The following is a 15,916-nucleotide window of genomic DNA, read 5'->3' on the forward strand; positions in this document are numbered from 1 at the left end:
AGACACAAGAGAAATCTAAACACATATTTATATTAGGGCCAGATCTCCAGTTCACTCAAGCTGTGCTTTATCCAGTGAAGTAGGAAAAGTGGGGACAAAGGTGGCTTTAACCAACCAACCATGTTTTCTTAAAGAGACAAGGTGGGTGAAGTAATATCTTTTATTGGACCACTTCTAATGGTAAAAGAGACACGTTTTTGAGTGACACAGATCTCTTTTTCAGGTTTTCTTATGTCGATTATCCTGGCTGGAAGTGTTATCCATACTCCAATTTAATTTCTGCCTTCCATTTGAGCTCAGAGAGACAAGGCTCGTATCATTCTCACAACTGCTTCCTACCCAGACTAGTACTCTGTGCTACACATGAATTATTGACAGGTTGATGGCAGTCTGTCACAGAAGCTCATGTCATCATCTTCTCCTAATTCTGTTGCCCTTTCTGTGGAACTCATTATATGAAGCAGTGAGGAGACAGTAGTAGGCTGATACTGATGTGAGGGCTGACTTCAGCAAGCCGTCATTGCTCTGGAGGTGCCTGACAGCAGTGGTCAGTAAATAGTAGGCTGCCATTGCATTTTGAAATAAAAATATTTTGTTCATTCAGGCTTGGATTTATGTAGTGTTCTAAGCCCTGTCCCTCTCAGGAAATTCAATACCGAAGTTCAAGCTGGAGAGAGGTGCCTGTCTTTATTTGGAATCCACAACAATCCACCTGGGGTCAGATATCTAAGACACTTCTTGAAAGAAAGGTGGCCGCCAAAAGGAGCACAAAAGGGCCCAGTAGCAAAAGGACAAGAAGAAGGCAGGCAGCCTCTCTTACAGAACATTCTGGTATGGATCTCTCTCAATTTCTCCTGATGAAGCCACTTTGTACAAAATACTTAAATATGCATTGGGCCAGTGAGAATGACTCTGTAGTCCAATAGGCACTCACTTGAGAGGTAGGAGGCATCTATTCAAAATCCTTCTCCCCATCAGACAGATGGAGGAATTAACCCAAGATCTCACATATCCTGGGTCCATGCCCTAATTACTGGGATAAAGGAGCACATATGTACCCTCTTGGGTCCCACAAGTAAGATAGGCAGGACAACGCCTAGTTTGAAAATCCCATGGAAACTTAGGTATGAGAAAGGCAGTGACTGCTGAGTGGGGTCAGGACTGATGCAGCTATGTGCATGCCCAGATGCCAAAACATAGGCACCTAGGGCACTTTCACAGCAGAAACTTAGCCACTGAGAGACTTAAGGTGCCTCCAGGGATAGGTGGCAGCTGAGCAAGGAATTTTGTGACTGCTACTGGTATGTAAATTTTGGATTTAGGTGCGTAAGTCTAAGTTACATGCCTAAGCCTCTTTGTAAATCTAGCCCAGAGAAACTAAGTAACTTGCCTAAATCGACACAGAAAGCCACAGAAAGCCAAGCAGGGAAATGAATCTTGGTCTCCTGAGCTCTAAACTATCACCCTATCCACTGGACCATCCTTCCTCCAGCCACATCGGAAACTCCCATGTATGTTAGAAACCTACAGTGAAATCTTGAACCACTTGAAATTAGTGGCAAAACTCCCATTAACCGCAATGGAGTTAGGATTTCACCCTTAGTATGAATGCCCAGGATAGCACCTAGCCTTCAATATCTTAGTATTCTCAATGCAAGTATGTCAGTTAACTGTTAAAATATAACAATATATTTTTTTAAAATTCTCCTTCCTGCTGTAATCATCTTCCATTTTCCCACATCTCAGATCTTTCTGTTCTGCTTCCTTTCTTTGTGTTTCTTCTCCCATTCAGTGGAAAGAAGGATGACCTTTAAAGAACCAATTCAGAACAGGGCAACCATGGCAAAGAGAAGTGATCAAAGCAGCTACAACAGTAAGTATGTTTAAATTCAAGAGCCACTATAAAAGATATGGACATTAAATATGTACCTTACTACTATAATAACTACCCTAAGAATTTAGAATTGATAGTGTTCTCACGCACTTCCACATTATCTACTCATGGTTTCCTCCTTCATCAGGGAAAAGGTCATCTTATCTCAAATAGATAAATTCCAGTATCCTCTATATTTATCTTCCTTAAACATTTTCCTTCTGTATCCAAGTTTATAAGGAGATTGGCCAAAAGATAGCTTATATGAGCTGAGTTTTTCCAAACCACTGGCATTTTTCAGCTGTTCATTCATTTCAGTCTTTGTACATTTTCTTTCTTTATTCTAATGGAGGGAGGAGTTCTGTATGAAAGTGACATCATGAAAGCTGCTTATTGATTATACTTGTTCACTTTTAGTTATCAAAATCCCCTGCAAAATCAAGAGTAAACTGAAGCAGCAGATGCAATTGGGAATGTTTTTAGCTTCCACTGTATTTCTCTAAGACAGACATTGGAGATAATGGACACCTAAATCAGACACAGAGGAACAAAATTAAATTTGATATGATGTACTTCTTGTGATACCATTGTTCTGTAATAAGATTAGCTTTTACTATGTAACTTATCTAACATGGTTTAAAAGCATTTGGTGTACAATTAATTTGTGCCATCTACTCTATTTTTAAAATCATGGGCCAAATTCTTCCCTAGTGTAACTCCATTGACTTCAGTAGAATTTCCCCAGGGATTAAGTAGGTACTACAATGGGCACTTTTAAAGCTTCCATTTATTGTTTTTGCCATTATTTACAGTTCTTATGGCATTCTCTGTATTCCTCATACTTAGAATGCAGAATTATTCAAATTATAGAGGCTAAATTATGGCTTTGCCACAAGCTCGGAGCAAGGGACAGCAGTTAGCTGCATTGCTCCAGAGTCACCATCCGGTTCCCCCTCCTTGCTATGGGAAGGGCAAGCAACGTGAGCCAATCCAACTCCCAGTAGAGATTACTTTCTCTGGTGTGCCAGTGCAGAATGAGCACTCCACCCACTCCCTTCCCCTGCCTACATGTGAAGGGAGGTTGTCCTTCCTCTTGAGCTGCTATGATACGAGTAGCCAGTGCTAAAAAGTAAAAGGGTGTGCAAGGCACATCCTTACTCCCATCCATGCACACATCAGACAGCCAAAAGTCTGGCCCCCTGTAAATGTGCTAATGGTTACAACAGTAAAGGCAAACTTTTAAGAGAAGCCACTGTATGCTTGTGTGTGTGTGTTATAGATAACATTTAATTAGAAGTATGAAATTCAAAAGTATGAATTCTGCTTATTCCCTGCACTGAGAGCTTTTAAACCACTCATTTTAATTCCTTGACCATATCTAAGGAGTTTGCATGAGAAGGTGAAGGACAGCAATTCTCCAGTTCTCATTCTGGAGTTGCATTCAAACCCTCATAAGATTGGAAAGCCCGATGCCTCCTACTCTGAAACCAATGATATAATTGCCAGCTTGTCAAAACTGATGAAAATGTGAAACATACTGTAGTAATGTGTCCTACATTAGATGCCAAAGGCATCTGGGTGGTTGTTATGGGATGGGTCCATTTCTCCAGCCCACCCACCTTACATGAAGTTGCTCTTGAAATATGCCACCCACACCAAAAGTAGTAATTTTGGTTTCCTGTTGGATAAGATTCCTCAGGCCGAGTTGTTCCATGGTTTGACTCTACAAAGTCAGTGGAGTTACACCAGGGATCATTTCAGCCCCTTGTGTTTAGAGAACATTGTTAGTTGATTGCCAAAAAGAAAAATCAAATCATAACCTACAATACACATATTTAGAGTAAATGTTGTATGGTCAGTATGGACATTCTCATTTATGCTCTGGCAGTGTAAAGGGGCCCTAAAGTGGATGCAACTAATTTACATTCATGTTAAGATACATTTATACTGCTAGCGTGGTGGAAAGGGGCCTTAAAGTAAATGAGAATCAAACCCCGTGTGTTGTTATTACATGGATTATTTCACCTTACATTGTTTGACTCTTTTCCTTACTCTTTAATTGATGTAGCAGTAAAATAAATGCGGACATTTTCCCCCCTGAATCTGAGTGAGAATAAGAAGTCTTGTAAAAACTGCTTAGAAAAACCTTAGAAACTGTAAACTCTTTGGATTAGTCAGAGATAAGATTTGTTTAAAAATCCTGATCTTTCTTAAACCACCATGTAATGCCATAGGCAGCTAAGTAGGTATAACATCCCTGCCACTAGTGTGCATGCTCAAGAGCTGAGACACAATCCAACCACTTCAAGTACATTGCATGGGGCTGAGAACCTGTTCAGGAATGGTTAATGGTAATTCTATGTGGGGATCAGAGGAGGGAGGGGCTGTAATGGGGGAGGCAGTTTCCATGCTGCTCACTACAGTGACCCTCCAGTCCACATGTGGGGTATCCAAGTTGTGTCTGCTACTCCCATCCTGCAGTAGCAGCCATGCAGATGATCAGCACCAGGTATACCAGTTCAGGACTTCAAGATTTCATTCCTCAGCTCCACATTTAGCTTGATTAAGGTGAAACCCGCTTTCCTGGGGTTGAACCTTTTTCCTGGGATGTCCCACTCAGTTCAATTTATATTTTCTGTCTCAGAAAGTGATATCCTGGGTTAGATCCTCCCAGGAGGCCATTTAGTGCTGCATCTGCATAATCTGACCACAAACCAGTTTAACAGTCCTGGGGAGAATTACTTAGGGGGTATGGGTGGTCCTCCCCCTGGTGTAGTGCTCACAAATGGGCTCTTAGATCACTCATCTTCCCTGTTCCTAGCACAGCAAGTTGTAGAGTGCATGACTAGAAGAAAGGAAGATTTATGAGGATTCCCCTATTGCACACCAATCTCCAGCTCGTTGTCAGGCCTTGTGGCTGTTGCAGCCCACTGTAAACTACAGCTGTGTCAATGCTGCTCTAGACCACCACTGGAGACGATCATGCACAGCATACCACTAGAAAAGGTGATCTTAAAGTCCCCTTTGCCCACCACCACCTGACTTGTTCTCTGCAATTTGGCTGAACCAGAGGGAGAGGCCTACTGCCTCTATATATACAAAGGATTTGCCATAGTGCGAAAGCACTGCTAGGCACAACCTTAACTGATAATCCAGCAACATCGTTACTGTTGCAAATACTCTACTTGTATGAAAATTATGATCCTGCCTAAAGAGTTTCTTCTTAAAATATATGGTATTGCATTCTATTGTCCAAATATCAAACCGTCTTTAATTCTAGTTTTTACTACTCATAACCAGATACACAATACTTAATCAACTCTCAGAACAATAATGGTTATCATCCTGTAAGTCAAGTTTTACCACAATGCATTTATAATGAACAAGAATATAACTAATCTGAAATCCGTAAACCCGCTGTACTGTATATTCATTTTTCTTGCATTAAGCAAAGATCCTATATTGACACTTTGGTTAGTTTGTAGTGAAAGTGAGTGCTACTTAGTTTTAGATCAGGAAGAAATGTTATTATTAATATTCGGGGGATCCCACTGTCGTCTGTGTTGTAATTTAACTGTAAAAAACATTGTTTACATAATTATAATGTGCAGAAGCACTCGTGTTGCTTCAGTCTCTATGAGAGATGGCAAGTGAGCTGTTTGAAAGTGCATGCACCTGCTGCTTGAGAATGGAAGCATAGGTCATTAATATTTTATGGATGTATTTCATATAATAGCCTTTGTACCAAAGGTTTTCAGTGAAGCTGGCTGGCTTCAGGATTTCACTATGAAACTATTCTAAGTGGGTGTTTCCTTCATGAAAGTGTATAATTGTTGCATAGATAATACAATATAAAATTCCAAAGTATGTGGGATTGTTGCAGAAACAAAAGTCCAGAGGAGGAAATGACATTACCAGAACAATGTGCCCTCACAAGAGGAATTTTGCCTGTAGAATTAAATGCGGGTTTCCTTTCAAAAAATTCTGTTTAAATTTTTTATATATAAAATGTATAAACATTTGCAGGAATGAACAAAGACCACAGATATTTGTCTTGACTTGGTTAAGTTTATCTGAACAATTTTTTTAACTGGGGTAACAATGCAAAGAACTGTATAAAGAACAGTACTTGTGAAAGCTAATAATGAGAGAGTTTCTAAATACTTGGAGCTAAACTATGGCTTTAAACCACATCCTTTGGTAGGCGGCAGGATCTGTAGGTGGTACAATGCCTTTTAGGGCATAGGGCAGTGTGACTACTTTGGCATCATGTGAAAAGATTTCCTCTATGTGTGCTCTCTGTTTTTGCTATGAGAAAGGGCTAATCTGGCTTAGGCACCCAATTCCAGGAGAGCTGGAGACCACAGTTTAAAATCCTAAGTGAAGAGAAGCACATCTCTCCAACCTTTCAGACAAACACTTAAGTACCTTTCTGGATCTGAGCCCTAAAGCCACATCTTTCCTCTTGTGCACTTCACTCCCAACATACAGGGGCGGCTCTAGGCACCAGCGGGCCAAGCGCCCGCTTGGGGCGGCATCCTGGGGAGGGCGGCATTTGGCCCCGGTGGAGCTCCCGCCGGCATGCCTGCGGCAGGTCCACCGGAGCCCGGGACGAGCGGACCTGCCGCAGTCATGCCTGCGGCGGGTCCCGTCTTCCCGCGGCTCCGGTTGAGCTCCCGCAGGCATGACTCGCGCAGGTCCGCTCGTCCCGGCTCCGTGGACCTGCCGCAGGCATGCCGGCGGGAGCTCCACCGGAGCCAAATGCCGCCCTCCCCAGGATGCCGGAGCCGCGGGAAGAGGGGACCCGCCGCGGGACTGGGGAAGGGCGGCGCAGCGCTCCGCGCTGCTTGGGGCAGCCTACTTTGTAGAGCCGCCCCTGCCAACATAACATCTACATGTCTGTACATTAGTGCACACACATCAAATTTCCCCATGAGCTTCTTTTGGAGATGATCTCTCAGTATTTATAGTGTGGCCATAATATGTAATGTGTGCCACCTGGACTCTTCAGAGCTTGAGAAAAATGGCGGCATTCCAGTCCTTTTAAACACTTCAGAATCTTGTCAGCAAACGAGTAGTCTAGGGATCTCCACAGCTAGCAGGATTTCATATGTAGCCTGTATCCAAAGTGGTATCAGGATCAGCATATTAATATCCATTCCCTGGACCTCTACAAAGCTCTCAGTCTACAGAGAACTATCTTCCCCTCATGACTGCAGCTAAGTCAGGCAAGAATTTACAAACGCCTCACCTCACTAAGCACTGCCCAATTCTCTTTAACTGTGCCAGAATCCCAGTTTAGAGCAGTTGGCTGATAGCAAAATGTAAGTTCCACAGGCTCTGTTACCTCTAGAGGTAATAATTACTCCCCTCCCAGCTCTCCCTCTTGATCCATAAGACACACCATGGTGGACCAAACATGAATCCCAGTGGAGTGCTTCCCTAGTTAGTAAAGCTGGCATAACACTCACCCATATAGCAACCCAGCCCTCACAACAGAGACATCTCTTGGTCCTGTGTGGATCAGCCACTAAGTCCACAGAGCACGCTTTAACTCCTGTACTTATAACCTTCACCCCCACCCCCCAATGCTCTGATTGGCTAAGCTCTTAGAAAGTGACTGAGCATGACCTCCAGGTGGATTGATCACAATGAAAACCTCATATACAGATTCAGAAACTTCCAGTACAGATTCAGAAACAGCTACTGAACATGTCCAGTAACTGCCACGCTCTATTTCTGGATGTTTTTGGGTGCTTGCAGCTGAGTTGACCTCCCTTACCCTCTGCACTTATGCAGAGACTCAGAGAATTCCAACTAAAATCCATGTCCCCTCCTCACAGCTTCTCTGCTTCTCTTTGGTCCAAACACTAGATAGTATAAAGTTATTACAGTGGGATTTCATAAGGGATTATGCAATACACTCACTCCCCTGGATAATACAACTCTGCATCACACCTTCTTCTATCGAAAAGCCACAAGTGAGCCCAATAGGTTGGTGCTGTGGTAGCTTTCTGCTCCTAGGATGAATAGAAACTTAACGGTGTCATGGAATTCACATCCTGCTTGCTGCTGCTGAGACTCCATTGTAAAATTACTGTTAAACAATAATTAGTTTCATGAGAACTCCATCTAGGGCAAAATCCTGCAAGGTGCTGAGTGCCTTCAACTCTATTATTGGTCTCAGCAGGGGTTGTGGGGACTCAGCACATCCCAGGAGGCACTTAGGACCTTGGGGTCAATCTAAGCACAATAACAAGAAATTTCTGCTAATACCTGGTATTGAAGAAAACTAACATTCAATCGTAGATCTTAGTATAACTGGACAGTAAAGAATAGTTGAACTTCTGTAGACTATTATTTAATCATCTTGTTTATCATCATAGAGATTCAAATTTACACTCATCTTGAAAACACAAGTCAACCCCAGGAAAGCTAGAAAGGAGAGCCCAACTCTCAAATACAGAGAGTACAGTAAATCTACTTTCTTTTACTTCACTCATTCAGCTTTTAGAACATCACCTTCTCTGGCATGCACACCAGATGGGCAGTAGGAAATAAACATTAATAAAAATCTCAAATGTCTGGAACCTTTACATTGATTGCCATGTTAGTTAAATTTAAATACCAAATGACTAATCTGCATGTACACATTCGGAGTTGAACTGAAGAAATGCATTTTGTTTAAAGGTCTCATGCACAAGGAAGTTTTGTTTGTCACACCCTCTCCTGCCCAGTTCTTTACACACAAGTTTACTTACAAAATATGCAAACAGACACATGAAAGTCCATGGAAATAATCCATAATTCCTTGTACAATTATTTTCAGACAGAAACAGCACATGTGGCCTTTATGATTAAGAGGTATACTGACATATTAAATATCACGATTGAGAATGTCCACTAGTCTAACTTTCATAGAGTAGAATGTACTCTGGATCAATCCCCGTTGCCTATGTGGCACTACAGTCCTGCTTATGCAAAGCTAGCATATGAATATGTATTCAAAAATGGGTGCTCAGGCCTTGACATCCTGAAAGTCAGGCACTCTGACTTTCAGGTCTGAGGGTAAGGGAGGCCACACAAAGTCAGGCCATTACCCTCATTTTATTTCTGAAAAGTTCTCTGATATTAGACCATATACATTGAGATAACCCTGCTTTGTAGTTTTCTGCATTGCAAAGTACATAGGTTTCCTGTAGCTTGGTACAGATTTTTAGAGTCAGACTCAGGCTTGTTTTGGACTGATTTCATACAGCCAGAGTATGGCTTATCTGGCACACCAGTACAAGAAAGTAGAGGAGCCATAAGGTACATCACTGCTTCCAGCAAAAGAGGGGAAGTAAGTTCCTCAGAGCCATTATATGTCCTTCGTGTATGTGGGTGGAGAGTGAATGAAGCTTTGACTCACATCCTCCCCCATTTCCTGTCTACACATCCAGCAGTTTAGTTATACCAGGGTGTCAAGATGAGTATATCAAAGTTTACTCTTCCCTCAAAGCAGCAGGGAAACTCCTACTCTCTGAGGTGGTGGGTTTTCCTGAGTCACATTCTTCCTTCTGGGTTGCTGTGGGGCAACACAACAGAGTGCCATCCCTCTCCATGAGCTACAGCTCACACTAAGCAACAGACTGGAGCAGGGCAGGGGGAAAACAAATCGCTCTCATTCCTTCGGCTTTATAGGTACTACCTGAGGCAAGGCCAATGGGAATATGTGGGGTGTGATCCAAGGCCTGCAAGTCAATAAAAGTGCTTGTTTCCTTGTAACACTATCATTAGCTGACAGAGTAATGGGCTGCCAGCGGCTGAGTCTCTTCTGTGACGTGCAGAGCCCGCTCCACTATCACTGATTTGGGGGAGTTGAGGAGGTCTCAGCAAGTCATAGAATTGGGTCCTTCATGCCCCTTAGTTTTATTGTGTGTTTCTGTGGGCATCAGATGGGTTTAATTAATTATTAACATTAAGTAACTGTACAATATTATAATAACAATCAGGATAAGGGCTCCATGGTGCTAGACACTGTACAAGCATATTTGAAGACATGGTCTCTGCCTCTAAAATACTTTTTTATTGGACCTGATTTGCATTTACACTAAGGCCCCTTTATTCCACTCCGGTATTATAAAAGGGCCTTACAAAGATATGAGTAAATTACAATTACACCCTCTGTAAGGTCCCTTTACACTGCCAGAGCAGTGACCTGAGAATTAGGCCTGGTATCTTTTCTTTTATATGAAGTTGGTTTCATGATCAAAATATTATTGCTAACTTTTATTTTCTGTTTTCATCACAAGTTTAATATAACACCTTGATTTCATTTGCTCTTCACATGTTGACACTGTAATCCCTCCCAGCACTTCTCTCTCCACAGCATTTATTCTCAGTCACACAGGACGCACCACTTTATAACATCAGCTCACCTTTCACCTCCAATTATCCTGTGCTTGTATTAGAGATAAATTCATACCTTAATGTAGCACGGTCATTGAGCTAGTCCTATATTTTAGTATTACTCATCTGCTTGCTGCTTATTTAAAATTAAAAGCAGGACTAAAATCATTAGCCTGTGAGGTTACATAGATGCATTTACCTTGCTGGTTATTTACATTTTTCTCAAGATGACATATTCAGCTATTAATTCTTGAGTTTGGTTTGCACATTAATCTCTGTAGGAAAATATCTTCCCATCTGACAAGAAAAAAAAGTACAAGAGTACTGCAGCTTTAAAATTCAAGGCTTATTTTAGGTGGAATAAGTACACCATGATTCATCTCTCTTGACAAAGTATTGGGAAAGAGGAAGGAGCAACACACAGCAGGAAAGGTTTAAAAGTTTTATAGCAGGCTAGCATAATTCTGCTTTGGAAGACTTTCTGTGTAACACCAGTTTGTATTATATAGAGCCTTGTCTCTTTTCTGTAAGTCCCATTTATCTCCCTCTGCCACTATTCTTACCTCGTAACATTGTTGGGCAATCTTGCTTTTATTTGTCACTGTTGAATTTTGTGCATCATTTTATTCTTTTGTTGTGAGTTTTCTAATTATTATTTGCAATATTCTCTCTTTTTAGCTTCTTTTTTGTGTGTGCATGTTTTCTATTTAAGTTTTGGCTTTCAAAGGCTTTGGCAGCCCATTGCTATAAAATTACAAGAGGTTTGGAAGCTCTGCAGATGGCAAAAGCAGTGTTGTGTGCTTTGGTTCATTATGGGTTTGTCTTATTATAACAGTGAAGCTGCCAGGTCTTATTTCAATGCCCATTTCTGACATATTTAAAACAAGACTACAGCAGGGAGTCAACGGCTGATTGTTTTCTGAGCTATGGATGCACTCTAGTGCCTATGACTTTGGAAAGTATTTTGCTTCATTTTATTTAAGATAAGTCTTAATCCTCAGCAGAACCAAGTTTACACTCAGTGCTGCTGAGGAAGGAAAGCGGCTTTAATCCACCTTTTCTCTCCCTTGTTGCTGGGCCAGCTGGGGCCAGAATGGCCCCCAGCATAATTTAGAGCAGCTCTGGTCTATAGCAGTCCTACTTCATTAGCCAAGAATCAAGAAGAGCACCACATTCTGTTCTGACCTTCCCCTGGCATGCCATTCTCACCTCCTTTAACAGAGGAATGTAGAGTAGCTGGCTCTGCGATAATTTCCCTGAGGTAGGGGATCAGCTGCCTCCTTAATGCAGTTCTCCAGCAACCTTTTTCCTGCCTCAGCTATGCAAAGCAACCTGATGGGAGGTCCAAGGTTCTAGTCCATTATGTCTAGAAATTCTATTGCTAATCAAGTTGCCTGACATTTTGATTCTTTACTATGCTATCATTCTCTTCATTTAATTTTGAAATTAACTAATTAGATCTGTGTTAAAATAAACTTGCTGTTATTTTTCTTTAGTTGAATGTGGAATTCCTTTTCTTTTTGCTGTTATTTATTTATGTTTCTTTACTCCAGGCCAATACACTTTGTTACAACTAGACATAAAATAGAACACATTAGATATTATCAGCAAAAAACATAACAGGCCATCCAGCATATCTTCTTGCTGCAGTAATGGCCTCTTCGTGACCAGAAGAGAATCACAGAATCATAGAATTCAAGATCAGAAGGGACCATTATGATCATCTAGTCTGACCTCCTGCAAGATGCAGGCCACATAAGCCGATCCACCCACTCCTGAACTAATTCACTCCCTTGACTCTGCTGCTGAATGCTCCAAATCATGATTTAAAGACTTCAAGTAGCAGATAATCCACCAGCAAGCGACCCCTGCCCCATTCTTCGGAGGAAGGCGAAAAACCTCCAGGGCCACTGCCAATCTACCCTGGAGGAAAATTCCTTCCCAACCCCAAATATGGCAATCAGCTGAACCCCGAGCATGTGGGCAAGACTCTCCAGCCAGATCCTCTGGAAAAGGCTAACAATATCCCAACATTGACCCTTTGTACTAATTACCAGTGTGGCACGTTATTGACCTATTGACTAAACCTGTTATCCTATCATACCATCCCCTCCATAAACTTATCCAGCTTAATCTTAAATTCATGGAGGTCCTTCACCCCCACTGTTTCCCTCAGTAGGCTGTTCCAGAATTGCACTGCTCTGATGGTTAGAAACCTTCGTCTAATTTCAAGCCTAAATTTCCTGACTGACAATTTATATCCGTTTGTCCTCGTGTCCACATTAGCACTGAGCTGAAATAATTCCTCTCCTTCCCTGGTATTTATCCCTCTGATATATTTAAAGAGTGCAATCGTATCTCCTCTTATCCTTCTTTTGGTTAAGGAAAACAAACCGAGCTCCTCAAGTCTCCTTTCATATGACAGGCTTTTCATTCCTCGGATCATTCTAGTGGCCCTTCTTTGTACCCGTTCCAGTTTGAATTCATCCTTCTTAAACATGGAAGACCAAAACTGCACACAATACTCCAAATGAGGTCTCACCAACGCCTTATATAACGGGACTAGCACCTCCTTATCTCTACTAGAAATACCTCGCCTAATGCATCCCAAGACCGCATTAGCTTTTTTAACGGCCACATCACATTGCCTACTCATAGTCATCCTACGATCAACCAGGACTCCTAGGTCCTTCTCCTCCTCCGTTACTTCCAACTGGTGCGTCCCCAGCTTATAACTAAAATTCTTGTTAGTCATCCCTAAATGCATAACCTTACACTTCTCATTATTGAATTTCATTCTGTTACTAATACTCCAGTTTACAAGGTCATCCAAATCTCCCTGGAGGATATCCCGATCCTTTTCCGAATTGGCAATGACCTCCCAACTTGGTGTCATCCACAAACTTTATCAGCCCACTCCTACATTTGGTTCCGAGGTCAGCGATAAATAGATTAAATAAAATCGGACCCAAAACCGAACCTTGAGGAACTCCACTGGTAACCCCCCTCCAACCCGACAGATCACCCTTCAATACGACCCTCTGCAGTCTCCCCTTTAACCAGCTCCTTATCCACCTCTGGATTTTCATTTTGATCCCCATCTTTTCCAATTTAACCAGTAATTCCTCATGTGGTACCGTATCAAACGCCTTACTGAAATCAAGATATATTAGATCCACCGCATTTCCCTTGTCTAAAAAATCTGTTACTTTCTCAAAGAAGGAGATCAGGTTGGTTTGGCACGATCTACCTTTCGTAAAACCATGCTGTAATTTGTCCCATTTGCCATCGGCCTCAAGGTCCGTAACCACTCTCTCCTTTATAATTTTTTCCATGACTTTGCATACTACAGATGTTAAACTAACAGGCCTGTAGTTACCCGGGTCACTTTTTTTCCCCTTCTTGAATATAGGAACTATATTAGCTAATCTCCAGTCAAACGGTACAACCCCCGAGTTTAGAGATTTATTAAAAATCATCGCTAACGGGCTTGCAATTTCACTCGCCAATTCCCTTAATATTCTAGGATGAAGATTATCCGGGCCCCCTGATTTACTTCCGTTAAGCTGTTCAAGTTTGGCTTCTACCTCAGCTACCGTAATGTCTACCCCCATATCTTCATTCCCATCAGTCCCGCTACCACTATTCCTTAGCCCTTCATTAGCCTCATTAAAGACCGAGGCAAAATATTCGTTTAGATATTGTGCCATGCCAAGATTATCCCTAATCTCTACTCCGTTTAAAGTTTTAAGCGGTCCCACTTCTTCCTTCTTGGTTTTCTTCCTATTTATATGGCTAAAAAACCTTTTGCTATTGGTTTTAATCCCCTTCGCTAGGTCCATCTCCACCCGGCTCTTTGCCTTTCTCACTGCTTCCCTACACCCTCTGACCTCAATAAGGTAGGTTTCTTTGCTGATCCCTCCCATTTTCCAGTCCTTGTACGCTTTCTGTTTTTTCTTAATCATCCCTCTGAGATGCTTGATCATCCAGCTCGGTCTAAAACTGCTACCTACGAACCGTTTTCCCTTTCTCGGGATACAGGCCTCTGACAGCTCCTGCAACTTCAACCTGAAGTAACCCCAGGCGTCTTCCGCCTTTAGATCCCTAAATATGTTAGTCCAATCCACTTCCCTAACTAGTCGAAATCAGAGAATAGTATCTGTTTCAATTAGTAAAGAACAAATATTTTCCCTAACAAGGAAGGAAAGAGCCAGATTTTCAAAGGTATTACAAACCTAACGGTGCAGATAGAACTAGTATGATTTCCATAAGTATCCATGTAGGTTACACGTCTAACCTGCTTAGGCATCTAAGAAAATTCCACTTGGCGCTATCTGCATCTTTAGGCACCAAAATACCTTTGAAAAACTGGTCCAAAGTCCCTATTCTGAAAAGAAAAATGATCATCATCATAGATTTAATATTAAAGAAGTTACGGAAAGGGGCCCCTTCCAAACTATTTTTGAGTTAATCACATGCTTAAAGGTCAGTTTGTGATAGGCTTATTTACCCTGAATTGTACCCAAACATGAAGAGTAACTCCATTGATGTCAATAGGATTACTTATGGAGTAAAGTACTATTCAGTGTGACTAAAGAGACTCATAAATTTCATTGTTTTCAAATCTGAAAGTCAACTTGACTCAAGAGTCACCAAGTGTTCTGACCTGATTCAGAAAAGCATTTATGGCCAAAATGCACAAAAATAATACTGGTGGTTCTTGAGTGAGGTTGACTTTTTTGCATGTAAAAGGAATAGAATGTGCATCAAAAACACCACTTCTCATGTAACAATTTAGAAAGAAGTGGGAAAATCAGGGATAGGCTGTGCGCTGAAAATTAGTATAGAAAATTTTCTGGAATTTGATCACTGTGACTAAACAAGTAATTGAAACATTACATCTGGATTATGAGATACATCCCCATAAATTCAGATCCATTTATTTTAGTATAATTCCATGGGGTGCCTCTCTGTTATGAGTCATTTTGTGAGAAAACTAAAAAGATGAGTGTTTCTAGTCTCCAAACTGTCAAAGAGAGGATGTTCAGTAATCCCAATGCCATGGATTCAATTATTAGCAATCTTTTTGTGCTATGGCAGTGTTAGTGTCCTTGCTATTGTTTTTAAGCTTACATACATGTTTAAATGAGAAAACATCTCCGTTATTTCCCAACAGACAGGAAAATGATTATCCTCTTCAGCAGCCGATTAGGATTCTGAGCAATACATTTAGCCAAGTCCACTAGAACTACTTTGAAGTTGGGGAAAACTGATAACTGATGGTTTGATCTGGCCTCTGGAATGCCCAGTCTTCCAACCAGTCCCAATATCAAGGGCTTTCCTTCTCTTAAACACAGCTTAAAGTCTGTTTACTCTCTAACATTTTTGGCACTATATCCTTTTAGTGATAGTAAAGATTGCCAGTACTGAGTATTAGCCATGGGTTATATTTTGCATGAGGTGCCTGGAATATTTTGGCAGTGAGAAGCAGAACAAATAAAATGTGTTGTTATCACAATCTACAATGTACGTGTCTGCCATCGATGGAAAAACTTCTGTACTATAGAATACTTTCCAATAGTAGTAAAATGGTAAATAGATATGTGCTCACACAGTCCAATGGGACTTATTAAATTCCAAAATGTACTAGAT

The sequence above is a fragment of the Mauremys reevesii genome, linkage group 6 (genome assembly GCF_016161935.1).
Source record: "Mauremys reevesii isolate NIE-2019 linkage group 6, ASM1616193v1, whole genome shotgun sequence".
Taxonomy (NCBI): Eukaryota; Metazoa; Chordata; order Testudines; family Geoemydidae; genus Mauremys; species Mauremys reevesii.